This window comes from Pinus tabuliformis, chromosome 3_1, assembly GCF_031772625.1.
Source record: "Pinus tabuliformis cultivar Carrire ecotype Pingquan chromosome 3_1, CPIR1, whole genome shotgun sequence".
Lineage (NCBI taxonomy): Eukaryota > Viridiplantae > Streptophyta > Pinopsida > Pinales > Pinaceae > Pinus > Pinus tabuliformis.
The window spans coordinates 444,079,605-444,107,008 of record NC_142301.1 but is presented as its reverse complement, the minus strand read 5'-3'; the positions used below and the strand labels follow the sequence as shown (position 1 = coordinate 444,107,008).

Sequence of the window (27,404 nt, the reverse complement as noted above, 5' to 3'; positions counted from 1 at the left end):
AGATTAGAAAAATCAATAAAATATTTATTGCAAGGCAGAAGGCAGAGCTGGATAGGCAGAATAAGAAATTGGGTATAGCGAAAGGATTGGGAATCCACACAAAAAGCCCACTTTATTCATCAACCAGCTCGAAACAAAGGAAAAGGAGAGGTCGCAGAACAAACAGTGAGACACTGCAGGACCTGGGAATATTAATGATAAACTCTAGTAAGATGAAAGCTCTAGAAGCTTTCCCTCCTTACCAATAATATTTTTAGTTTTAAATGAAGGTCATCTCGTGTAATGCTAAAGGGATCAATAGCCAAGCGATACAAAGGCTCCAGAAAAGGAATATCCAAAAAGAGAAATCGGATATCATGTTTGTACAAGAAACCAAATGTGCAAGCAACACCATGGAGACTGTCAGCAAAAGGCTTGGTAAACATATAAAATATATGGAAACTGCCAGTCATGGCTGGGAGGGAGGTCTAGTTACCCTATGGGACACCCGGGTGATCAACATTCTCTCAGCAGAAGCGACCTGATCCTTTATAGCTATAGAAACTCAATTGATTGACAATTCTGAGACATTTCTATGCACCAACGTTTATGGACCTCAAAAACTAGAAGAAAAATTCATATTCCTACGTTCTCTTACAAATTTAAAGCTCAGATATCCCAGTACGAAGACAATCATGGGTGGAGATTTCAATATGATAACTTCGCTTTTGGAAAAGAAAGGAGGGATTAGGAAACTCAACAAGGACTCGGAAGTTTTCACTGATTTCATTGGTTCAGCCAAACTAGTGGACATCCTACCAAAAAGTGGATCCTTCACCTGGAATAATAGGAGAGTAGGTGAGAAACAGATAGCCTCTCGGCTTGACAGGTTTCTTGTTTCTGAAAGCATACTGTTGGAGGGAGTAATAGTGGAATCAGATATTCTTCCAACTGGGGGGTCAGATCATTGGCCCATCTCTCTTGTGGCTGCTATCCAGGGGACTCCTAGAAACAAGCCATTTAGATTCGAGAAATTTTGGCTTAATCACCCGAATTTTATTCAACTTGTGGAGAAGTGGTGGCAGGAACCGACAGACTTAAGAGGAACCAAAATGTACAAACTACAAAGCATATTAAGATACATCAAAAACAGAATCAAAGAGTGGAATGTTACAGTTTTTGGGAACATATTCAAGGAGAAAGCCATAATTGAGGAGAAATTAGAACAAATTCACAAAGGTTGGACAAATGGGGACAATGACCAAGACTTAGCAGACCAAGAAAAAATCCTAATGCAACAATGGCAGCTCCGCTGTCAACAGGAAGAAACACTATGGAAACAAAAGTCCCGGATATAATGGCTCAAGGATGGGGAATAGAACACCAAGTTCTTTCATAGGTCTGCTTTGGATTATAGAGGAGCTAAAAAAATCCTCAGTCTCAACAACGAAAGAGGAGATACTCTTCAGAATCATCAAGAAGTGGCTACCTTGCTCACAAAACATTTCAATAATATAGCTCAGGAGCCTGAAGTAGACAGAACAAAAGAAATTGATGAGCTTACCAAGTCCATTCCTAAAACAATCACCAATGAGCAAAACCTGGCTGTAACTAGGGAAATCTCATTGGAGGAAGTGGAAGAAGCTATTAAGAGCATGCCGAATGACAAGGCACCTGGGCTTGATGGCTTCACCATCAAATTTTATAAAGCATGCTGGGAAGTTGTTAAAACTCATGTCTGGGAAGTTGGTGGAATACTCTCGGCATTCTAACTCGATTCTCAAATCGCTAAATTCTACCTTCCTCGCCCTGATTCCCAAAGAAGCAGAAGCCAACACCCCAACGAAATTTAGGCCTATCGCTCTATGTAATGTAATTTATAAAATCATTTCTAAAGTTATTGCCAACATATTGAAACCCATTCTTCCTGGCCTAATCTCTGAAGAGCAATCTGGGTATGTTGAGGGAAGACAGATTATGGACAATATATTACTGGCCCAGGAGATGATTCATACTCTTCACACCAGGAAAACAACAGGGATGATGATGCAATTGGACTTATCTAAGGCTTATGATAAGGTCAACTGGAACTACCTTGAAGCCATCTTGAAAGCTTTTGGTTTTGACAATCAATGGATTAAATGGATCTTGGCACTGATCAAATCCACTAAGTTTTCTATCCTTGTCAACGGCTCCCTTGCCGATCCCTTCTCCCCCTCCCGAGGTATCAGACAAGGAGATCCACTGTCTCCTTTCCTCTTTGTCATCCTGATGGAAGGTCTGAGCAGACTCATTTGCAAAGCTAAAGAAGAAGGAAAGATCAAAGGATTACAGCCTTTACCGTCAATTCCAGCGACAACTCACTAGCAGTTTGTTGATGATACAATGCTGCACGGGTTGCCTACTGTTAAAGAAGCCCTGGGTTTTAAGAAGATTCTCAATCTGTTCAGTGAAGTCGCAGGTATGGAAATTAATCTTTCTAAATCTACCATATTTTTCTTCAATACGCATTTAGATGTTCAAAAAAATCTGTCTATAATTTTAGGCTTCCGTAGGGAAATCTCCCCTCAAAGTACCTAGGTGCTCCACTTACAGATAAACCCTGGCAAAAAAACATTGGGAGAAGATTCTTGTTAATATGGAGATGAGATGTCAACACTGGACCCACAGAGCTCTCAATTTTGCAGGGAGGCTTGTCCTAACAAAAGCAGTTTTGCAAGCCATTCCTCAATACCTGCTCTCCATTATCCCTGCTCTAAAACGAGTATTACAGTAGATGAGAGTAATTCAAAGATCCTTCGTATGGACTGGCAATGCAGAGAAGAAAAAATGGGCACTAGTGGCTTGGAATAAGTTTTGAAATTCTAAGAACTTGGGAGGTTTAAATTTGTTGGACCCGTCTACGATTAGCAGAGCTTGTGGTGCCAATCTTTGGTGGAGATGGCTGAAGGAACCCAATCTTCCGTGGGCAAAACACTGGAAGGAAAAGTATGCTCCAGGGTACAACAATCAAGACTTAATCAGAATGCAGGAAAGTCTAGATGGTTCTCCAATTTGGAACCTTGCCAGAAGAAATCGAGGAATTGTTCAGGAACATAGCTTCTGGGAAATTCACAATGGGGAGACAACTTTATTCTGGGAGGATGCCTGGCAACAATTCCCGAAGCTGGGAGGACTCGAGTTTTCAGACCTACAAAGACAATGTTAGGGGATGGGGAAAACCACAGTAAATCAGTACTGGAACCACAGTAGCAGGGACCAGGAATGGAGAGAATGGATGATTAACGAAACAGAAAACACAACTGAGGCGAACAACAATGTCAAGGACCTGCTTAACCTTCTAAACAAAAGGAAAATAAGGAAATCTAAGGACAAAGACCAACTAAGATGGGGCAAGAAAGGAAGTGGCAACTTCACGCTCAAAGAAGCCAGAGATAATCTCGAAAACTTAGAGAAAATTGAGGAGGTTCAATGGAGTAGCAAGGTCTGGGATTCTTTGTTTTGGCCTAAGATTAAAACTTTCCTCTGGCTCCTGATGTGTAGGAAAACACTCACCTGGGAGAATCTCCATAAGAAAGGGTTTCACGGCCCATCTAGGTGCCCCATGTGCAACAAGGAAGAAGAATCGATGAATCATCTCTTCAACACATGCACTTGGGCTTGTCACCTATGGAACTGGGTGGAAAACATAATGCAACAGACAGATAGAACTAGAGACTCTATCCAGGATTCCATTATGAATTGGCGAAGCATTTATTCTAGCAATTCGAGAATCAACAGTATATGGAGAACACTGCCAGGATTTATTACCTGGACAATTTGGAAGGAACAGAATAGAAGAATTTTTCTAAGCAAACATAGAGACATAAATCATTCGCTAGAAAAAATAACCCAAAATGTGAGACAATTAATTCTGGTCAGATGCAAAGCAGAAAAAGATAACCAAGTTTCGGTTAGAGACTTACGTATTTTAAAAGCTTTCAAACTAGATGATGGAAGAAGCATGGTCACAATGAACTGTCAACAGGAGCTGAACACCACGTCAACTTTCTGGAAATGACCTCCTATAGGCTTTCTCAAGCTAAATTTCGATGGAGCGTCAAGAGGCAATCCAGGTCTGGCAGGTATCGGGGGTATCATTAGGAACAGTGCAGGTGAGATTCAACATATCTATAGCAGAGCCTTAGGAGAAGGAACAAACAACGAGATGGAGTTCGCTGCCATGGAGCAAGGTCTCAGAATTCTCAGAAACAAGCAAGCAAGGTAACAAAACATTGGAGACTTGCCAAGGTGACTGAAAACATAGCAGAACATCTGGGGGAGCTGAAAGGCTTGATTTTTCAGGATGTGCGACATAAAGCCAATATGGTTGTGGACCATCTGGCGAATTATGGAATTGAGCACCCAAATAGCATGTGGGACAACTGTTGGTAGGACGTCGCATGCCCCGAATTAAAAGAGAAGTGTACCTTGCTCTCAAGGTAGGATTTGGCCAACGAAATATGAGGCTGTTGGGTCGGTAATCTAAAACCTTGACATTCCATGAAGAGATTTGTGCGTACCGTAGGCACTATTAAGGAAGGACAAGCAGATCAGGAGCATTCAATGCTCAAGCAGGAGGAAGGGAGTCTCATCCCAGATATGATTACTAAGGATTTGCGCCACCGATGCCTCGTCAAGCAATGGGACACTTGGCATGATCCGGAGGAGGAGAAAAGAGGTGACAGCAAGGGAAAGAATTCGAGACGTAACCAAAACAAACTGTCACTGCACAGAAGTAATGATGACAAGACATGCAAGCTAAAGGGGAAGGAACGGTCTTGTGCTGGTAACTCCTTCTTCAACATCTATATAGTTACAGCAACAGGCAGGGGCAAAAGCATTGTTTTATTGTGTTGTAAGCTTGAACCCATCTCTTTCACCGGCAGAACTCAGAGCTATCTTGTGTGTGTTAGTGAGATCATGGCAGGGGAAGGAAGCCAGAATGCCTCCGCCAATAGGGACCTAAAGAAAGCCAGGGAGGCATATGAGACCCACACTTCGCGGAAGGACAAGCGGAAGATTGAAGACCTGGAGGTTAAGGTCACTGAAGAGGAAAGGAAACTGAAAGAGCAAGAACTGGAGAAGGAGGTGGACTGGATCCAGGATCCAGGATCTGTAACCACACGCGCCACCCAATTTGTAAGAACGCAAGCTGAAAGTTGGAGGATGAAAACCCTGTTAGCCAAAGCCCTAAATATGCAGGGAAGCTATGTGGACAAACTACGTCAAATCCAGCATAATATTGAGGCGATGTCTAAGGAACACATGGCTATCCTAGAGAGCTTGGATTTCAAGATAAGTGCCCTAGAACAAGAGGTTGAAACCATCATGAAGAAGCTCACGGTTCTAATTAAGCTCCTAAGGCAAACTATTGAGCAGGATGTTATGCTGGCTGAGAACAGAAGGGACGATCACGCGGGCAACTTTCAGAGCAATCATCCCATGCCTGCGTAGGTAGGCAATTCGATGACTGAATCAGCTCCAGAAGCTTCCAAGAAACATATTGTGCTCAAGAAGTAAATGGCTTGGCTTCTGCCTTTGGCTGGTTTTTTGTAATTTGGGTGGTCATTGGTGCTCTCTACCTGGTTTAGTTGATATGTCGATAGTGATCTCTGTCTGCTGCTTCAGTTAGGTGTTTGTTTAGTTAAATGGTCTGAGTCAAACCCCTTTTTGCTCTGCCACCCTGCGTGGTGTGCTCGGGGTTGTATGGTGGTCTCTTATGGTAATATTGTGGTGTCTTGCAATGCAGTTTGGCAGCTCGGTGTCTGCACGAGCAGACTTTTTGTAATCTATGTAATTTTCTAATATAACAAGCTGATTTACAAAAAAAAATGTACTTATTATGAAGGACATATGATTTCAATGTATGAATGTAACTGGATATTTGGAGGAGTTTCTCCTACTATTATCTGTACTGGATTTAGCTTCATTCTCACATTGATATACATGTGTGTTCTTCTAATTTTTATGTCTTTGGATCAAAACATCCCTCCAACTATATTACCAAGAATTGTGATCATTGTAGAAAAGCTTGTTGCCACAACACAATGGCATTATGGGAATAATCACATATTTCATAAATCATTACCACATGAGGTGATTATCGTAACACACAAACTTTTGTAGAAGAAATTACCTTCATAATTTACATAATAAGACATAATGAGGTCCACTGTAATGTACACATAACATCTTCCCAAATGCATATAATTCTAGTTATATTACTGCACTAAACAATTTTGGTTACAATGACCTACCTTCACAAGCAATTCACTCTAATCCTATAACAAGAACTGAGACTTGAGATGTCAAATTATAATAGGGATTTTTTTTCTTAATCATATTATTGGAAAAACACAAGGCTATATGGAGCAACTTAATCCAACAATTTATACCTCTACTTAGCATTTCTGAACAAATGTAAAATAGTTCTAGTAAATGAAAGATTTTGACCATAACATCCTAGATGAATACCTGCTATCTAATAGATGTGGATAAATTCGATGAAAGTATATAACTGACCACATTCATCAATCATTACAATAGTTCACACATAGACACTTGAGGAGAAAGCCTCAAGTTATGCCACTTTAGCACATTTTATACCCAACCTTTAATATAGAAAGCTTTTCCAATGCACTCTTATCCATGAAGGCTTACATTCCATGCCATACATACATTCTTGTACACACTTTATCAATGCCAAAGCACAACATGATATTCATATTAACTAGCACATCATTTGGATAATAACAATTCATTTCAAAAGGATGCTCAACATTCTCTTTAGTGGGATGATTATCATATGTAACACTTATATCACACATCCAAGAGGAGGGGTTCACCCTATGTATTGTCACCATTTCTCATTGTGGACAATGAAAAATACTTTAGGTGGATACATGTTCTAGCATAGTATTCATACTCTTGGCTTAAAATACTATAAAAAAAGGAAACCATAAGATGTTTTTAAGGGTAACATTATGATGACAACATAATCACTTTACACCTATATTACAACTGTAACATAGGAACCCACGTTAGAGTAAATAACATAGATTCTAGCAACTCTATACCTAATGATTCCATATTAACAGGCCTATGCATGGTGTTATGTGAATCAACATACTATTTATTGTAGTTCCCATAAGTTTAGCGATAATCTATTTTATAGCAACTTTTGTATATCTTCAATTCCTAAATAGGAAGGACAGCTAGGATGCTTTTAAGTTAAACCATGAGGAACTAATGTGGTGCATGAGGGCATGCTCCACAAAGAGCACGCATCACCAACGTCACACCCCTTGTGAGGGTACCCTTTCTAGATCTTATGACCCAATTTGTTAGTTAATTACCTATTTTATTGTTCCTTCCAATATTTAAGTTGTGTGCATGCCTAGGTCAGGGATTGGATCCATTAAAACATAATGTCTTTGTAAATCTACAAAAAGGCCATTGCCAAGTGAATAAGACATACAATTTTGTTATGGGTTTTCATTTTTGTTATATTTTCTCTTTTGTCTTGGTGTTTTTAGCTCTTGTTTATAGTTTTTCTATAATGAGGTTTATTGAGCCTCATTAGGATTACATGGTGTGCAGATTGTAGAAGGCTTGATATTGGTTAAATCAATCCTCTAAAGTGAAATATAAATGGGTAAATGAGGTTTTACAAAGTAAAGGATTAATACATTCTTATATTGGTTCAAATATTACATTAAGTGTATTAGTGAGTCAATTATAATTATGTCTATATGTTGATACTATAGTTTCTAAAAGTAATAATCTAAAAACATTAAACTTGTTTAAGTCTAAGTTGACATTTAAATTTTATGACTAATTAATTGGTGAAAATTTTCATTGTATCGGTATTTAATTTTTAAGGGATTGACAAAGGAAATAAATTTATCTAGGTTTAAAAAGTTACATAGCTATTGCCCATATTGCTGATCAGGGAAACTCTTCTATCTTTAGACAAGACTAGAAATCTTTTGAAATATTGGGCATCCCTCCCATTTGACATACCATCTGGAAATCTTGTACAAATTTTATTATGGAATCGCATGTCCAGATCATTGAGGGGGATGATGAACTTATATGGGCTCACTCAATTAATGGAAAATACTCCCCAAAGTATGGATACCTTCATATTTTTTCAGATCACAAGCCCCCTATCCCTGTTTGGTGGTGGAATGTTCTCTAGAAATTGAAGGCGCCACCCAGAGAAAAATTATTCATGTGGTGCATTCTCCGGAATAAGGTTCCTACTGGGGATAATCTCCAAAAGCGAACCTATCATGGTCCATCCTGATGTTCACTTTGAAAACAAGACTCAGAAGTTGTTGATTACCTATTTCTTACTTGCCCTATAACTAATACTATCTAGAAAGAAGTACTTACACTTCTTCATCTTCAATCTAGATGGCAAGGGGAGGATATCTTGGAGGTTGAAAATTGTGGTGGTCCACTGCACAAACACATACGATCCAGAATCTTCCCATACCGATTTTCTGGAGTATTTGGCTTTAGAGGAATAAAGTCACTTTCTCTAGCACCATTCCTCGTTGGCTGCATGTTACTACTCACCTTATCTCTATATATCATTGCATCCCAGAGGAAGACTGAGCCCCCACAACACACATCATCACTCTTGAGATTATTGACAAGAATACTCCATGAGAATATTTTGATGGCTCAAATAAACACCATGGCTGTGGCGGGGGAATCCTTTTTCACATCACTAGTAATCACTAATATAAGATACATATGGGTCGGGGGGATGTGACAAACAATTTTGCTGAACTTATTTGTCTCCGTCATTTATTATCTTTTACACTTGAGAAAGGATGTCACTGTTTATAGATATTTGGTGACTCTAAACTAATCATAAATGGGTTTAATCATCAATATTCATGTCACATTCACACACTACGACATATTTTGGATGAAACTGTGATGTTGAAAACACATTTTGATTATATCTCTTGTCATCATATATACAGGGAACACAATCAAATTTCTTATCAACTATCCAAAGAAGCCTCGCACCAACAATGGGGGATCTAGTTGATACAGGAGCAGTTTGATCAGGAATTTTACAGCAACTACCATCGGCCATATGCGTATCAACAATAGAATGGGGTCAACAGGCCCTAACTATAATGTCTTATTTGTGATTTTTTGCTGTATTTAACCTTTTTGTCTCTGTACATTTCATGTTCATATATTTTACAAGAACATATCATATGTAATTATTTAATAGTCTCCCAATCTTGGGATAGATATATTTTTGGATAGAACATCATAGCCAGTGGCTTGACCACTCATTCAACATATACTTCTAGCATCTATGTTGGGTCCCTATAATACTAGTGATTACCCCATTACTATTGTAGTTATACCCCTTATTTATATTGTTGTGCCCCTATTACCCCCATGTTGTTATTTATGTGCCCCATAGAATCCCTCTATTGTTATTTTTGTGGCTTTATATTATTATTGTTAGGTCGGCTGGATTATATTGTGACTCCTTAGACTCCTATATATAGAAAGGAGGTTTTGTCATTTGAATCATCCAAGAATTGTTCATTTATGTAATGTAAAGGAGGTTGCCCCCTCGAAGAGGCTGAATTCTAAGGCATTGATCTATCTTTTCTATCTTTTCTTGAGCTGGTTTCATAACATTTGGTATCAGAGCTTTGGATTCTAGGGTTTCGGTGCTCCAAACAGGTCATCGTGGAATTTTCGCTATAACTTTTTTTCTGTGACATTTCAGAAGTCACAAAAAAAACCCATTTGAGAATAAATCACACTGAACCTTGGATCCGAATTTTAGAGCTTTTCGCGTGATATTTGCGGAGATATGATATGAGGAATTTGGTCTTTTTGCAGACTCCTGAATTACATTCAAAACAGGTGACCTGGGGAAAATCGTCATAACTTTCTCTCTGGGGATCGGATTGAAATTTCGTAAGAAGTTACAGAAAGAGGACGGACTGTAGTTTCTTGTGTGCATGTTTCAGATCCAAAGGTTGAAACAGTGACTCGTGGCACGTCGTACAAGTTCGCTCTACTGAACTAGTCTAGAAGCAAGTCACTGTGGGAGATTTCACATAACTCTTCCTTGGAGAATCCAATTTGGGTCAGACTTGTGGCATTGGAAAGAGGACACAGAAGGCTACTACAAATCACAATTTCAGAACTGGATGATCCGAAATTACAGAGATACATCAGATTCAATATCAGGCTTCTATAAAGTGAAAAAAGGTGTGTAGGTTTTTTTTAAATTTTTGCGTAAGCTTGGTTTAATGGAATTCAAAGGGCATAGTAAAGCATTATTATTGGTAACTGATGACCCGAGGAAAGAAAATGCAAACACCTAGTAAGGAACTTAAAAGCTCTAGCATGACTCATGAAGAAGAGGAAGAAATGCTACATGATATATCAAAATTACAAGAACAAGTGCAACAAATGTCACGCTCACAAAAGCTAACAGAATCTAAGATAAATGGTGTGTAATCTAAGATAAATGGCATGGAATCTAAGATAAAGGGCATGGAAGCTAAGATGGATGATTCGAAGACAGATTTAAAGAGAGACATGGCAGATTTGAAGACAGACATGGCAGATTTGAAGACAGATTTGACAAATTTTCTACAAGAAATACTTACTAATGGTGAAAAGGTTGTAAAGGAAACTCATGATGTGAACAAAAGAAATGTTAATCATGATTCCATAGACTCTAATGTTGGATCGAAGACCCACCATATTCCAAAAATCGATATGAGGAAGTTTGATGGCAAGGATCCCGCCACATGGATATTACAGATGGAGCAGTTCTTCGATCTCAATAATGTGCAAAACACACAAAAGGTACGTATGGAAACTGTATATTTGGAACCAAATCAGTTTGTATGGTATCAATGGCTTTGCTCTCGTAAAAAATTTATCACTTGGGCAATTTTTACGGAAGAATTGATAGCACATTATGAGGATACAAAAAGCAACACTTTTTTTAGCCAATTGATAAGTCTCAAACAAAAGGGTTCAGTAATGGAGCACATTGAGGAGTTCCAAAAATTGAACATAAGGGTAAAAGATATTCCAGAGGAGCATAGGATTGATGTGTTCATAGGGTCTTTAAAGGATAATATCCAACATGATGTTTGCCTTTGGGAACCTGATTCATTAGAGAAGGCATTCAGGTTAGCAAGAAAAATGGAAAGCAAAATTATGGCAACCAGGAAGCATACCACTCACAACTATAAAGACGGAAGTGTTGTTGCCCCTAGTCTTCCACAACCTATAAGGTTGACACCACAACAATTGGAAGAAAAAAGAGCAAAAGGGCTTTGTTACAGTTGTGATAGCAAATACACTAAAGGTCATAAGTGTGCTGAGAAGAAATTATTCTACATAGATTGTGAAGAGGAAGAAGAAAAGGAGCAAGAAAGGTCAAAAGAAGAAGATATACTCCAGGAACAAAGCCTAGATGAAGAAAAAATAAATCCGACCATATCTTGTAATGCATTGGTGGGAATTACCACTCCTCAAACCATCAAGATAGAAGGACAAATCAAGAAGAAAAAGGTAATAGTGTTGATTGATTCAGGAAGCACCCACAATTTTATTCATTGTAGGGTAGCAAAAGAATTGAATTGCTTCCTATATCCAGCACCAGAGTGTCAAGTGATGATTGCAAATGGAGGAACAATAAATTGCTCTGGAAAGTGCCATAATATCAAGCTATCCATGGGAGAATATGTATTGACTAGCCCAATGCTTTCCATTCCAATGGGAGGTGCTGATGTTGTACTAGGAGTCCAATGGCTACAATCCTTGGGTACAATAGCTTTTAATTTTCAAGAACTTTTCATCAAATTTTCTACGGAAGGAAAGGAAGTTGAATTAAGGGGTATTGCAGGGAAACCAGGAAAGATAATCAGCTCTAATGGTATGACAAAGCTTCTAAAAAAGGAGCAAAGAGGTGTAATTGCACAATTATGTTCGCTAGATGTTTCCACATTGGAATCATCTATTTCTCCAGATCTCCAAAAAGTCCTGGACAATCATTCCAAGGTATTTGAGACTCCCAAAGGTCTCCCACCTATGCGTGATCATGATCATGCTATTCATCTGATTCCAGGAAGTGTTCCTCCAAACATCAGGCCGTACAGATATCCCTATGTCCAAAAAAGTGAAATTGAACGTATGGTTGCAGAAATGCTAGAGGCTGGTATAATTCAACCAAGTCAAAGTTCTTTCTCTGCTCCAGTAGTATTGGTGCACAAGAAGGATGGATCATGGCGCATGTGTCCGGATTATAGGGAGCTCAACAAGCTCACTATTAAAGATAAGTTCCCCATTCCTGTCATTGATGAATTACTGGATGAATTGCATGGATCAATTTACTTCACCAAGTTGGATCTTCGTTCAGGATATCATCAAATCAGAATGAAGATTGAAGACATTCCGAAAACGGCATTTAGAACTCATGAGGGTCATTATGAATTTTTGGTCATGCCTTTTGGCCTTACCAATGCACCTTCAACATTTCAAGGTTTGATGAATTCAATTTTCAAACCATTCCTTAGAAAATTTGTGTTAGTATTTTTTGATGATATACTAATCTACAGCAAGTCTTGGAAGGATCATGTTGAACATGTTGACAAGGTGCTACAACTATTGGAGGAGAAACAATTATATGCAAAAAGATCCAAATGTTTCTTTGGAGTCCAGGAGGTGGAATATTTGGGTCATATTGTATCTCATGAAGGAGTTAAGGTAGACCCTAGCAAAATTAAAGCCATTAAGGAATGGAAAATCCCCACATCCATAAAGCATCTGCGAGGATTTCTTGGGTTGACAGGGTATTATCGCAAGTTTGTTAAGAATTATGGGAGAATAGCAGCACCTCTAACAACATTATTGAAGAAAGATGCATTTTCATGGACTCCGGAAGCAACAAAGGCCTTTGAACATCTTAAAGAGGCAATGTGCCAAGCACCGGTCTTAGCTACACCGGACTTCACAAAAACCTTTATTGTGGAATGTGATGCTTCAGGAAATGGAATTGGTGTTGTTCTAATGCAAGATGAAAGACCCATTGCTTTTGAAAGTCGTCCAATCAAGGGAAAGTTTTTAAGCAAAGCTATTTATGAGAAGGAAATGTTGGCAATACTCCATGCACTTAAGAAATGGCGACCCTACCTAATGGGAAGACACTTCAAGGTAAAAACGGATCATGATAGCCTTAAATACTTTTTAGAACAAAGATTATCCTCTGAAGAGCAACAAAAGTGGGTCACAAAGATGTTGGGTTATGACTTTGAAATCATCTACAAAAAAGGGAAGCAAAATGTGGTGGCAGATGCACTCTCAAGAAAGGATGAGGATGTGGAAGCATTGTTGTGCGCCATTTCTATTATCCAACCAGATTGGATAAACGAAGCAAGGGAGGAATGGAAGAATGATGAAGAAGTGTGGGCACTTATTCGAAAGCTACAACAAGATTCCAGTACGTCTGATACATTTAGCTGGCAAAATGATTCGTTATGGTACAAAGATCGCTTATACCTCTGTAAGAATTCCCAGCTAAAAAAAAGATTCTTATGGAATTGCACACTTCTCCCTTAGGAGGGCACTCAGGATTTTTAAAAACTTACCACAGGGTTAAGAAGGAATTTTTTTGGGATGGCCTTAAATCAGATATTCAAAAGTTTGTGGCGGAATGTTTGGTTTGCCAACAAAATAAAGTTGAAACAATTAAGACACCAGGTCTATTACAACCTTTATCCATTCCAAGCCAACGTTGGGAGGAGGTTTCAATGGATTTTATCACAGGTTTACCCAAGTCTGAGGGAAAGAGTGTCATCATGGTGGTAGTTGACAGACTTACCAAGTATGCACACTTTTGTGCATTATCACATCCATTTAAAGCCAGTACAGTTTCTACTGCATTTATGGAAACAATTCAAAAGCTACATGGAAACCCAAAGATTATTGTAAGTGACAGAGATCCCATTTTCACTGGAAATTTTTGGACAGAATTATTTTCTTGTCTTGGTACTCAGTTAGCTCATAGCTCATCTTATCATCCTCAATCTGATGGGAAAACTGAGATAGTAAACAAATGTTTGGAAGGATATCTTCGTTGCTTTGTATCTGATAAATAGACACAATGGGTCAAATGGTTGCCTCTAGCTGAATGGTGGTATAACACTTCCTTCCATACAGCAACAAAAATGACCCCATTTATGGCACTTTATGGGTATCAACCACCATCCATCACATCATATTTAAGAGAAAATTCTAAGGTTCAGGCAGTGGAACATCACATCGAACATCAACAACAAGTCCTCCAACTCTTAAAGGATAACCTCGTGTTGGCACAAAATAGAATGAAACAACAGGCAGATCAACATCGCAGTGAAAGAAGTTTTGATGTAGGTGATTGGGTATTCCTATGGCTACAACCATATAAGCAAATGTCCCTAAAGCAAGCTAAGAAGGATAATAAATTATCACCAAAGTATTATGGTCCGTACAAGGTGTTGCAAAAGATTGGTACTATGGCATACAAATTGGAGCTTCCTGCAGCTTCTCGATTGCACCCAGTTTTCCATGTTTCATGTTTAAAGAAGGTTATAGGTGACAAGCTCCCAGTTCAAACAATATTGCTAGAACTTGACGAGGAAGGAAAAATTATATTGGAACCGGAAGCAGTCACATAAACAAGAACTCGACAGCTACGAAATCGATCAATTTCATAGTATCTTATCAAGTGGAAGAACTTATCCGCTGAAGATTCCACATGGGAGGATGAGAATTTTATGCAGAAGTATCCAGAACTACTCAAACGTTGAGGACAACACTTTTTTGAAGGAGAGGGGCATGTTGGGTCCCTATAATACTAGTGATTACCCCATTACTATTGTATTTATACCCCTTATTTATATTGTTGTGCCCCTATTACCCCCATGTTGTTATTTCTGTGCCCCATAGAATCCCTCTATTGTTATTTTGTGGCTTTATATTATTATTGTTAGGTCGGCTGGATTATATTGTGACTCCTTAGACTCATATATATGGAAAGGAGGTTTTGTCATTTGAATCATCCAAGAATTGTTCATTTATGTAATGTAAAGGAGGTTGCCCCCTCGAAGAGGCTGAGTTCTAAGGCGTTGATCTATCTTTTCTATCTTTTCTTGAGCTGGTTTCATAAAAATCTACAACATGTAATTTTCAACCAATCAATGAAAATTATGATTTTTCCTTGGGGAAAAAAGAGGTACATAGCTATAATCCAATGGGCACTCCAATGGAAATAGGTACAAATTTATCAGATTATGTGAGTCTTAGGGCACGAATTCAAGTTGATCTCACATCAAAATAATGAGCCAATTTTCTAGAAATATTGGGCCAAGGAATTAGAAACAATGAAAATGGTTTTCAAAAATCATAAAGGAATAACTAAATATAGTATCACATTCCATGTGAATTCAAAAGATACACTAAAAATTATTGGGTATGTTGATGCAAATTGAGAAGATCATATGGATAATCTAAGATCAATTTTCAGATACTATTTTTTGAAAGGATATGTAATTTCATAGGTCATTAGAAAATAGTCAATACTATATCTTTAAAGTGTAAATATTGAATATGTAATGACATATCAAACCCCAATAGAACTACTATAACTAAAAATATTATTGTATGATGTTATAATATAATACAAGTTATAATTTTGAAATGGGATAGTCAAAGATATATGACAGTGATAAAAAAATATAAAATTTCATGGAAAGAAAAAGCACATAGAAATTAATATAATTTCCTTCATAAAAATGTTGGAACAAACAATATATGTCTAATATTGTAAAATATAGAAAATGATCGAATATTTCTTAACGAAGGCACTATCCATAAATGAGTTTGAGTTTTGTAGAAGAATGTTTAATTTTAAGTTCTAAAATATTTGACTAAGTGAGAGTGTCAACACATAAGAAATAATTAAAATTTAACTTTAAAATAAATAACATCATGCTATTAACATGTAATAAAAAAAGGATAGGATTAAAAATGCATACATACAATTTCGGGATCAAAATCAATCTCGTGATTTCCTGCTGTCCATATCCAAGGTTCATAAGCAACACTTTTTTCAATCAATCGTCCCCATGTGTCCCACCTCCTATTATCATGAAATGGGTGATCATCTGCATAGGAAAGATCTCCTACATATAGAATTGTTTGTCCATTTGTTTTCAAATAATGTTGTAAAGTCTTAAGCGAATCATATGTTTGGCCAAGATCCCCTGCATACAAAATCTTTGTTATTCATAGTAGGTAAGTCAGACTAAATTATGAAACATTAAAACATAAACAATGAAAATTGATATTTCTCTTTATGAAAAGATATCTTGATTGTTCATCTAAATTTGTTTTGATTATTGTTGAACTTTTTATTAAAGAAATTATTGTTAAACTTTTTAAACATATAGTAATGCATCACACTCTGACTTGTAGAAATAGATGAAATGTTCTTTATGTATCATTAAGATCCTTACCCAAAATTTACTCACAAAAAGTGAACATTACTAGTGGTATTTAAATGTAGATAAAGAAGATAACAATCTTTTTGTTAACCTATAGAGTGACTCAATTAACACTTCAATCAAGATTTTAAAAAATTCGATATGATACTGTGTGTAAAAAAATATTCTATGTAAAATAAGAAACTCATCATTCCATTTAAATTGTGATTTTAAAATTTAAATAAATTTATATTTAAAAAATAAAATACTCCTAAACACTTTCATTTTCGAATTATTAAAATAAATAATAACACTTTAGAATCCTATTTAAAAAACTAGAAAAATAAATATCTATTTAAAATATTCTACATAAATTTGAAAAATCAATGCATAAACATCTCTCCAACACAACTTTGCATGTAGACGAAATATAATAACTCAGGATGTAATGCATTCCCCTCATAAAAAATTTACTAAATGTACACTCTAATGAGTTCCTATAATGCTTTTAGAATGGCAGATAAGCCTATATTTATGCAATATAAACTCCAAATTTTCATATCTATTATCACTCTTCTAATCTAATTAATTGAGGGGCATTATTGGTAGCTCTCCTCAACACTGAATAGTGATACGGATTGCCACGGTGAGCTCAACCTATAAAATAATATTAAGAATAATTATGTAATATTATAATGAATAATTTAAATAATTACAAAATAATAAAAATGAAAATAATATAATTTATTAATATTAATTTAACTTTAAAATTAAAATTTATCATAATATATTTAAAAATAATAAAAAAACCATAATTTTTATTTATACAAAAACAAATTACATTTTGTAAATACAAATGTGTATGCATCAAAATCGATCATTGAGCATATACAACAAAAATAAATACAATTTGAGATCATAGAACAACATTAATCCCTTATAAAAAAATAATCTAAAATTTAATACCATGAGTGAGTTTTAAAAAACTATAAAAATTCATTATAATCCATATATAACCATGTAGTATCATAACAAAAAAAAGAGGAAAAAACAGGTAAGGAATGGGATCACGATCTCTTGTGATCACATTATAAAAGCTGCCTGAAAGCTAGATTAAAGAAGTGATTGTATGTAGACGTGGACGCAAAGCCCTCATGAAATTTTGAAATTCACTATCAATCCTATTCTAGAGAAAGTTGAGCCTCTTTGGAGAGGCTATTTGCATGCCGGTTTAGTTCCCTATAGACGTGATGACAAGAGAAAAATGAGTACTTATTTTTCAACCTCAACACATCTTCTAGAATAGGAGTTCACTGATAGTTTCTACAAGATTGTGAACCATTTAACCAATTGACCACCAGTTTTGAATCACCATATACTTGAAGATGAGAAACACCTTGTTATAAAGCAAATGTAAGGAGATACCGACAAGAAATAAGTTCTGCATAATTGTTCAAACCAACACCCAATCCCACAAAGACATGAAAGTATGTATAATTTGAGAGGAAAATATTAAAACCACCCCCACTTCTATCACCCAATTCCACTGAGGAACCATAAAAAAATTCCCACGGTATTGACCTATCTGGAAGCACATTAGAAATCTCATGAACCCGCTGAGAATATTTTTCTTGAGGAAAGTGGCTATGAATGACTATTTCTTAGGTTACTATAGACCTTGAGGAGGAAACATGATCTTGAAAGATGGCATGGTTTTAGGCAATCCAAATGCCCCAACATATGAGAGCTCTAAATATGCGAGAGGATGTAAGAGATAGCCAGTGAAGCTAGGAAGATTCGATAAAAGGACCCTGCCATGGGCTAATTTATGATTTTATAGATTTATAGTGGTCCCATATTTTTCGAGTAAAAGGGAAACTTAGAAATAGGCTATAAAAAGATTATTTGTCTTCCTGATAGAGAACACACCACAAATCAAAAGATAAGTGCCTTTGAAGAACCTCCCGTGTTGGGACTCTTTTGTTCATGATACACCACATAAGAAACTTAGCCCTTAGGGGGATTTTAATTTCCACACAAGCTTCCACCACCATTGTGCGACAATGGGAAACCAATCAGAGGAAATAAAATTATATCTAGATTTTAGGGTATATATCCCACATTTCGCATCGACCCAAACGAGTTCATCACCCCCTTCCATGCTACATACATGACCAACCTTTAAGGCATTGATATAAAATTTTCATAGATCAGTGCATTGAGTAGGAATACCCATATCGGCTATTGATTTTCACCCTTGAATCCAAATGGAAGAAGAGGCTAGGTCTGCAACTTGTGAGAGCTTCCAATTCTCATAAAATTAATTACCAGGTTTGGGAGGATGTGATCATGATGAGAGAATGACCATGGGTCAAGTATTAGATGAACCTGATGACCCAAGCCAACCTGCCAAACAAGATCATTGTGAATAGTTTGAAAAGTGTTCAGTAAGTCTCTCCAAATTATATAGAGATTATGACGAGGTTTATCCAACTGACGAACCCAATCCTCCACTGAAAGGGGTGATATAAAATTTTCAATAACCACCATGGTCCATAAACTCTAATTCATGAGCAGATGCCAACCAAATTTTGTTGCTAGAGCATGGGAGAAGTGGCAAATGTTCTTTAGTCTACAACTGTTGAATGTCTTTGGCTTTGAAATTTTGTCCCACTCCACCCAGGGAAGAGTGGTCTCAAAGTTGGAAGCATACCACAAACATTTATAGCAAACACTCCTTATACACTCTAAAACTCCTTTAGGAATCCAAGCGACGGATGACCAATAAATTAGGATTGATTCAAGAACAAATTTAATTAATACTAGTCAACTCACCTGAGAGAGCCACCCGTGACACCAAGAATTGATTCTCTTATCAAATTTAGAGATCAACCATCTCCAGTTCGACGACATATAAGTATTAGGTTTCAGAAGAAAACCAAAATATTTAAGCCCATCATCAAGTTGTGAAACTTCCATCAGAAGAATATCTATAATTCTTTGGATTTCGGTCTCATCCAAATTCAAGATGAGCAGGGAGGATTTTTGAAAAATTATTAACATGCCTGTAGCTTCCTTGAATAAAGAGAGGACATTTTCTAGAATTTTCACTTCTCAGGGATCTCCGTTACAAAATATCAAAATATCATCCACAAATAGTAGATGATAGATTGCCAGAGCGTGAGTTACCAAACACCCTTGAAACTCCCCTTTTGATTTTGCTTTCTAGTCCAAGAGACGATTGAGGCCCTTCATGACCTTAAGTAAAATTAAAGGAGATGGGGAAAATCCTTAATGAAGAACCATATGAGCATGAAATAAATGAGAAGCAACACCATTGATCAAGACACTGAATCATACTGTTTGTATACAACTCATGAACCATGTGGCGAAATCCTAACCAAAGCCAACATGAGTTAGGAGAAGCCTAAGGTAGATCCATCTTACCCTGTCATAAGCCTTAAATAGATTGAGCTTGAAAATTTCTCCTTTGAGATTCATCACCTTAAGACTATGTAAGCCTTCCTGCGCAACCCCTATCACCTCATGGATCTATCTGCCTTCTATAAAGTCAAATTGTTTCTTAGAGATTTGGGTAGAATCGACTAGAGCCAAAGATAATCACTTTAGTAATAACTTTATAGACTGTCAGACTAGGCAGTAACTCCTCAAAAACAATTCGTTAATATTCATTTAGGTTGGTATTTATTATAAACATGAGGGAGAGACTATTCATTTCATCTCCTATGACTATTCCTATTCTCTATTATTTATTTACATTAATTTCACTTATTCACCCAATCCTGATGATTAGGTGTCAACATTCCCCCCCTTAATCTGAAGGGATGTTGACAAGTCCAAGAATTGTTCTGAATCTTTCAAGCTTTTCTCTTCCAGGCACTTTGGTGAAGATGTCTGCAATTTGCTCATTAGTGGAACAATGGCAGAGATGGATTGTTTTGGCCTCAACATGATGTCGAATCAGATGATATTTAGTATTGATGTGCTTTGTTCGATCATGGAAATTTGGATTCTTGGCCAATTTTATTGCCGAGGTATTGTCAATCATGAGTGGATTTGATTGTACTTATTTTACCTGCAAATCTTCAAGAATTTTCCTGAGCCACACAATTTCTTTTGTTGCCTCAGCTGCTGCCACATATTCTGCTTCTGTTGTGGAATCTGCTGGAACTGATTGTTTGCATGATCTCTAGGAGATAGCTCCTGATCCAAGACTCATAGCATAACTTGAAGTAGATACCCCAGTTTCTTTGTCTCCATCGAAGTCTGAATCAGAGTATCCAATCAAGCTGAAGTCGTCCACCTGTGTATATTTGATTCCAAAGTCTTGAGTTCCCTTTAAGTACCTTAGAACTCTTTTTGCAGCAGACTAATGTCCCTCACAAGGCTTTTGCATAAACCTGGAGAGGATTCCAACAACGAATGAAATGTCTGGTCTGGTAGTAGTTAGGTAGTTGAGACTTCCTACAAGCTGTCTATACTTTGTTGCATCCTCAAATTCTTTTCCTTCAATGGATGTGAGCTTTAAGTTTTGTTCCATTGGATTAGTAAGAGGATTGCATTCTTTCATGCCAAACCTATTCAACAGATCTCCAATGTACTTCTTTTGAGAAATAAATATGGACTTCGGATGTTGAGTTACTTCAATACCAAGATAGTAATGGACATAGCCCAAATCAGTCATTTCAAAACCTTTCCTCAATTCCTTTTTTATGGATGCAATGTAGCTTTCATTGTTCCCTGTCATCAAAATATCATCTACATACACCACAAGATATACAACTGTTTTTCCAACTTTCTTGACAAATAAAGTTGCATCATCAAGATCATAATGTTTGAAATTGAGTTTCAGAAGATGCTTAGTTAGTTTTTCATATCAGGCTCGCAGTGCTTGTTTGAAGCCATACAAAGATTTCACAAGTTTGCATACTTTATGTTCATGTCCTTTCATAGCAAATCCTTCCGGCTGGGACATAAAAACATTCTCTTTTAGATCTCCATTCAAGAAAGCAGTTTTTACATCCATTTGATGAACTTTCCAACTGTTCTGAGCTGCTACGGAAAAGAGTGTCTAGATGGTAGCCCATTTTGCTGTAGGGGCAAAAGTCTCCTCATAATCGACCCCTTCCTTCTATGCAAAACCTTTTGCCACAAGCCTGACTTTGTGCTTGTCAAGTGAGCCATCTGCTTTATACTTGTTCTTGTAGACCCACTTGTAGCCAATTGGTTTTGTTCCTAATGGAGGATAAACCAACTTCCAAGTGCCATTATTTATTAGGGCATCATACTCTTTTTGCATCGCTTCTTTCCATTCATCATGAGAAGCAGCTTCTTTGAAAGAAGTTGGTTCAAAATATGTAGACAAATTCAATTCAGAATCATAAGAAACATCCATATCAATAGGTGAATCAGAGTCATCTACATCACCTCCATTTTTCCGGTTTGAATTTCTAGTTCCCGTCTTTCCAACCTCATCAGGATGAACACTTTCAAGTGTCTTTATCAGCCACTTTGGGGGACCTTTCTCAGATGGTCCAGGCTGCTCCGTTGATTGAGTTGCGACTGAATCAAGATTGAGTCTCCCAATTCTATCAATCACATCACTTAAAGCATCATCCATTGTTGGAGTTTCATGCCAGGGAGAGAGTTCTTCAGAAGAAGATTACACATGTTGATCTAGTATAGGAATTCCCCCTTCAAGATGTGGAATATGATATCAAATTGTTGAAATGATTTTGCATTTGCGAATCTATCCAAGCGATCAAGTTGCCGCTCAACAACATTGTCAGTTTTGGAAGATTCAAGAAAGATTACATCTCTAGATACAACAAACTTTTTATTGACTTCATCATAGAGACGGTATGCTTTGAAGGTGTTTGAATACCCCAGGAAGATACACTTACTACTTCTTGCACCAAGTTTGTTTCTATGTACCTTTGGTATTGTTGGGTCCCTATAATACTAGTGATTACCCATTACTATTGTAGTTGTATCCCTTATTAATATTGTTGTGCCCCTATTGTCCCCATATTGTTATTACTGTGCCCCATAGAATCCCTCTATTGTTATTTTTGTGGCTTGATATTATTATTGTTAGGTCGACTGGGTTATATTGTGACTCCTTAGACTCCTATATATAGAAAGGAGGTTTTGTCATTTGAATCATCGAAGAATTGTTCATTTATGTAATGTAAAGGAGGTTGCCCCCTCGAAGAGGCTGAATTCTAAGGCATTGATCTATTTTTTCTATCTTTTTCTTGAGCTGGTTTCATAACATTTGGTATCAGAGCTTTGGATTCTAGGGTTTCACTGCTCCAAACAAGTCATCGTGGAATTTTCGCTATAAATTTTTTTCTGCGATGTTTCAGAAGCTAAAAAAAAAACCATTTGAGAAGAAATCACGATGAATCTCGGATCCAAATTTCAGAGCTTTTCACGCTATATTTGTGGAGATATGATTTGAGGACGTTGGTCTTTTTGCAGACTCTTGAATTACATTCCAAACAGGGGACCTGGGATAAATAGTCATAACTTTCTCTCTGAGAATCGGATTGAAATTTCGTAAGAAGGTACAAAAAGAGGATGGACTGTAGTTTCTTGTATATATTTTTCAGAGCCAAAGGTCGAAATAGTGACACGTGGCATGTCGTACAAGTTCACTCTACTGAACTAGTCTATAATCAGGTCGCTGTGGGAGATTTCACATAACTCTTCCTTGGATAATCAAATTTGGATCACACTGGTGGCATTGGAAAGAGGACACAAAGGGCTACTGCAGGTCACAATTTTAGAACTAGATGATCCGAAAGTACAGAGATACATTAGAGGCAATATCAAGCTCCTACAAAGTGAGAAAAGGTGTGTAGATTTTTTTAAATTTTTGCCTAAGTTTGGTTTGAAAATTTATTTTGAAGGAATTCAAAGGGCACAGTAGAGCATTATTATCAGTAACTGATGCCCCGAGGAAAGAAAATGCAAACACCTATTAACCAGCTTGAAATATCTAGCATGACTCATGAAGAAGAGGAAGAAATGCTACATGATATATCAAAATTACAAGACCAAGTACAACAAATTTCACTCTCACAAAAGCTAATAGAAGATAAGATAAAGGGCGTGGAAGCTAAGATGGATGATTTGAAGAGAGACATCGCAGATTTGAAGACAGATTTGACAAATTTTCTACAAGAAATACTTACTAATGGTGAAAAGGTAGTAAAGGAAACTCATGATGCGAACAAAAGAAATGTTAATCATGATTTCATAAACTCTAATGTGGGATTGAAGACCCACCATATTTCAAAAATAGATATGAGGAAGTTTGATGGCAAGGATTTCGCAACATGGATATTACAGATGGAGCAATTTTTCGATCTCAATAATGTGCAAAACACACAAAAGGTACGTATTGCAACTTTATATTTGGAACCAAATCAGTTTGTATGGTATCAATGGCTTTGCTCTCGTAAACAAATTATCACTTGGGCAATTTTTACAGAAGAATTGACAGCACATTATGAGGATACAAAAAGCAACACTTTTTTTAGCCAATTGATAAGTCTCAAACAAAAGGGTTCAATAATGGAGCACATTGAAGAGTGCCAAAAATTGAACATAAGGGTAAAAAATATTCCAGAGGAGCATAGGATTGATGTGTTCATAGGGACTTTAAAGGATAATATCCAACATGATGTTCACCTTTGGGAACCTGATTCATTAGAGAAGGCATTCAGGTTAGCAAGAAAAATGGAAAGCAAAATTATGGCAACCAGGAAGCATACCACTCACAAATATAAAGATGGAAGTGTTGTTGCCCCTAGTCTTCCACAACCTATAAGGTTGACACCACAAAAATTGGAAGAAAAAAGAGCAAAAGGGCTTTGTTACAGTTGTGATAGCAAATACACTAAAGGTCGTAAGTGTGATGAGAAGAAATTATTCTACATAGATTATGAAGAGGAAGAAGAAAAGGAGCAAGAAAGGTCAAAAGAAGAGGATATACTCCAAGAACAAAGCCTAGATAAAGAAGAAATGAATCTGACCATATCTTGTAATGCATAGGCGAGAATTACCGCTCCTCAAACCATCAAGATAGAAGGACAAATAAATAAGAAAAAGGTAATAGTGTTGATTGATTTAGGAAGTACCCACAATTTTATTCATTGTAAGGTAGCGAAAGAATTGAATTGTTTCTTATATCCAGCACCAGAGTGTCAAGTGATGGTTGCAAATGGAGGAACAATAAATTTCTCTAGAAAGTGCCATAATATCAAGCTATCCATGGGAGAATATGTATTGACTAGCCCAATGCTTTCCATTCCAATGGGAGGTGCTAATGTTGTACTAGGAGTCCAATGGCTACAATCCTAGGGTACAATAGCTTTTAATTTTCAAGAAATTTTCATGAAATTTTTTGTGGAAGGAAAGGAAGTTAAATTAAGGGGTATTGTAGGGAAACCGGGAAAGATAATCAGCTCTAACGATATGTCAAAGCTTCTAAAAAAGGAACAAATAGGTGTAATTGCACAATTATGTTCGCTAGATGTTTCCACATTGGAATCATCTATTTCTCCAGATCTCCGAAAATTCTTGGACAATCATTCCAAGGTATTTGAGACTCCGAAAGGTCTCCCACCTATTCGTGATCATGATCATGCTATTCATCTGATTCCAAGAAGTGCTCCAAACATCAGGCTGTACAGATATCCCTATGCCCAAAAGAGTGAAATTGAATGTATGGTTGCAGAAATGCTAGAGGCTGGTATAATTCAACCGAGTCAAAGTTCTTTCTCTGCTCCAGTAGTATTGGTGCACAAGAAGGATGGATCATGGTGCATGTGTCCGGATTATAGGGAGCTCAACAAGCTCACTATTAAAGATAAGTTTCCCATTCTTGTCATTGATGAATTATTGGATGAATTGCATGGATCAATTTACTTGTTCAGGATATCATCAAATCAAAATGAAGACTCAAGACATTCCAAAAACAACATTTAGAACTCATGAGGGTCATTATGAATTTTTGGTCATGCCTTTTGGCCTTACCAATGAACCTTCAACATTTCAAGGTTTGATGAATTCCATTTTCAAACCATTCCTTAGAAAATTTGTGTGAGTATTTTTTGATGATATACTAATCTACATCAAGTCTTGGAAGGATATCTTCATTGCTTTGTATATGATAAACAGACACAATGGGTCAAATGGTTGCCTCTGGCTAAATGGTGGTGTAACACTTCCTTCCATACAACAACAAAAATGACCCCATTTATGGCACTTTATGCATATCAGCCACCATCCACCACATCATATTTAAGAGAAAATTCTAAGGTTCAAGCAGTGGAACATCACATCGAACATTAACAACAAGTCCTCCATCTCTTAAAGGATAACCTCATGTTGGCACAGAATAGAATGAAACAACAGGCATATCAGCAACGTAGCGAAAGAAGTTTTGATGTAGGTGATTGGGTATTCCTATGGCTACAACCATATAAGCAAATCTCCCTCAAGCAAGCTAAGAAGGATCATAAATTATCACCAAAGTATTATGGTCCGTACAAGGTGTTGCAAAAGATTGGTACTATGGCATACAAATTGGAGCTTGCGGCAGCTTCTCGATTGCAAACAGTTTTCCATGTTTCATGTTTAAAGAAGGTTATAGACAACAAGCTCCTAGTTCAAACAATATTTCCAGAACTTGACGAGGAAGGAAAAATTATATTGGAACCAGAAGCAGTCACAGAAACAAGAACTCGACAGCTATGAAATCAATCAATTTTGGAGTATCTTATCAAGTGGAAAAACTTATCTGCTGAAGATTCCACATGGGAGGATGAGAATTTTATACAGAAGCATCCAAAACTACTCAAGCGTTGAGGACAACACTTTTTTGAAAGAGAGGGGCATGTTGGGTCCCTATAATACTAGTGATTATCCCATTACTATTGTAGTTGTATCCCTTATTAATATTGTTGTGCCCTATTGTCCCCATATTGTTATTACTGTGCCCCATAGAATCCCTTTATTGTTATTTTTGTGGCTTGATATTATTATTGTTAGGTCATCTGGGTTATATTGTGACTCCTTAGACTCCTATATATAGAAAGGAGGTTTTGTCATTTGAATCATCGAAGAATTGTTCATTTAGGTAATGTAAAGGAGGTTGCCCCCTTTGTTATCGGGAAATCTAGTGTCTATATAGAACTGCTAGTCCCACTAAGATGGGTAGCTATCTTAGAAACAAACAGATTAAAGTTATTCTTATTTTCCTTTATGAGAAGTAAACAGGAGTGGAGCAAAGAATACCAACCTCTATCTCTCGCTCGGTTCCTTGCTTGTTCCTTCTCCTCTCTGACAGGTCTTTGCCGCTCCTTCCTTGATCACTCCGCTTCAATGAGTACCTATAAAGTCAAAGCAGCATAATACCTCCAAAGTGTAGAGATCTACAATCCTAAACAATATAGGACCAGATATATATTGACCACACAAATGCATATATCAACAAACATACAAGAATGTGGAGGAAAACTTGAATAGCTTTATTGATAAGAGAGTAGAAGAGAGGATTACAACCAATTGATTTGACTCAGCGTCATCCTCCCAGCTTGAAAGCCCTTCTTCACCTCATGAAAAGCTTAGATCACCCAACTCTATGAAATTCCACTAGGAAACCAACGACACTTCCTTACAAGATACAAGATTCCAGCCACAAGATTCCAGCCTCTGGATCTCTGGGATGAGGGATCCATATATAGATGATTGAAAGGGGATGAGTCAGCTTCTGGGATTTTGATTAGTGTCTTCTCTCTGATAGTTCTTGATTCC

General features: G+C 37.0%; 1 pseudogene; it reads right to left on the bottom strand.

Moving 5' to 3' along the window:
- LOC149187657 (purple acid phosphatase 2-like) overlaps positions 1–27,404 on the bottom strand; it is a 289,652-nt pseudogene that overhangs the window by 164,280 nt on the left and 97,968 nt on the right.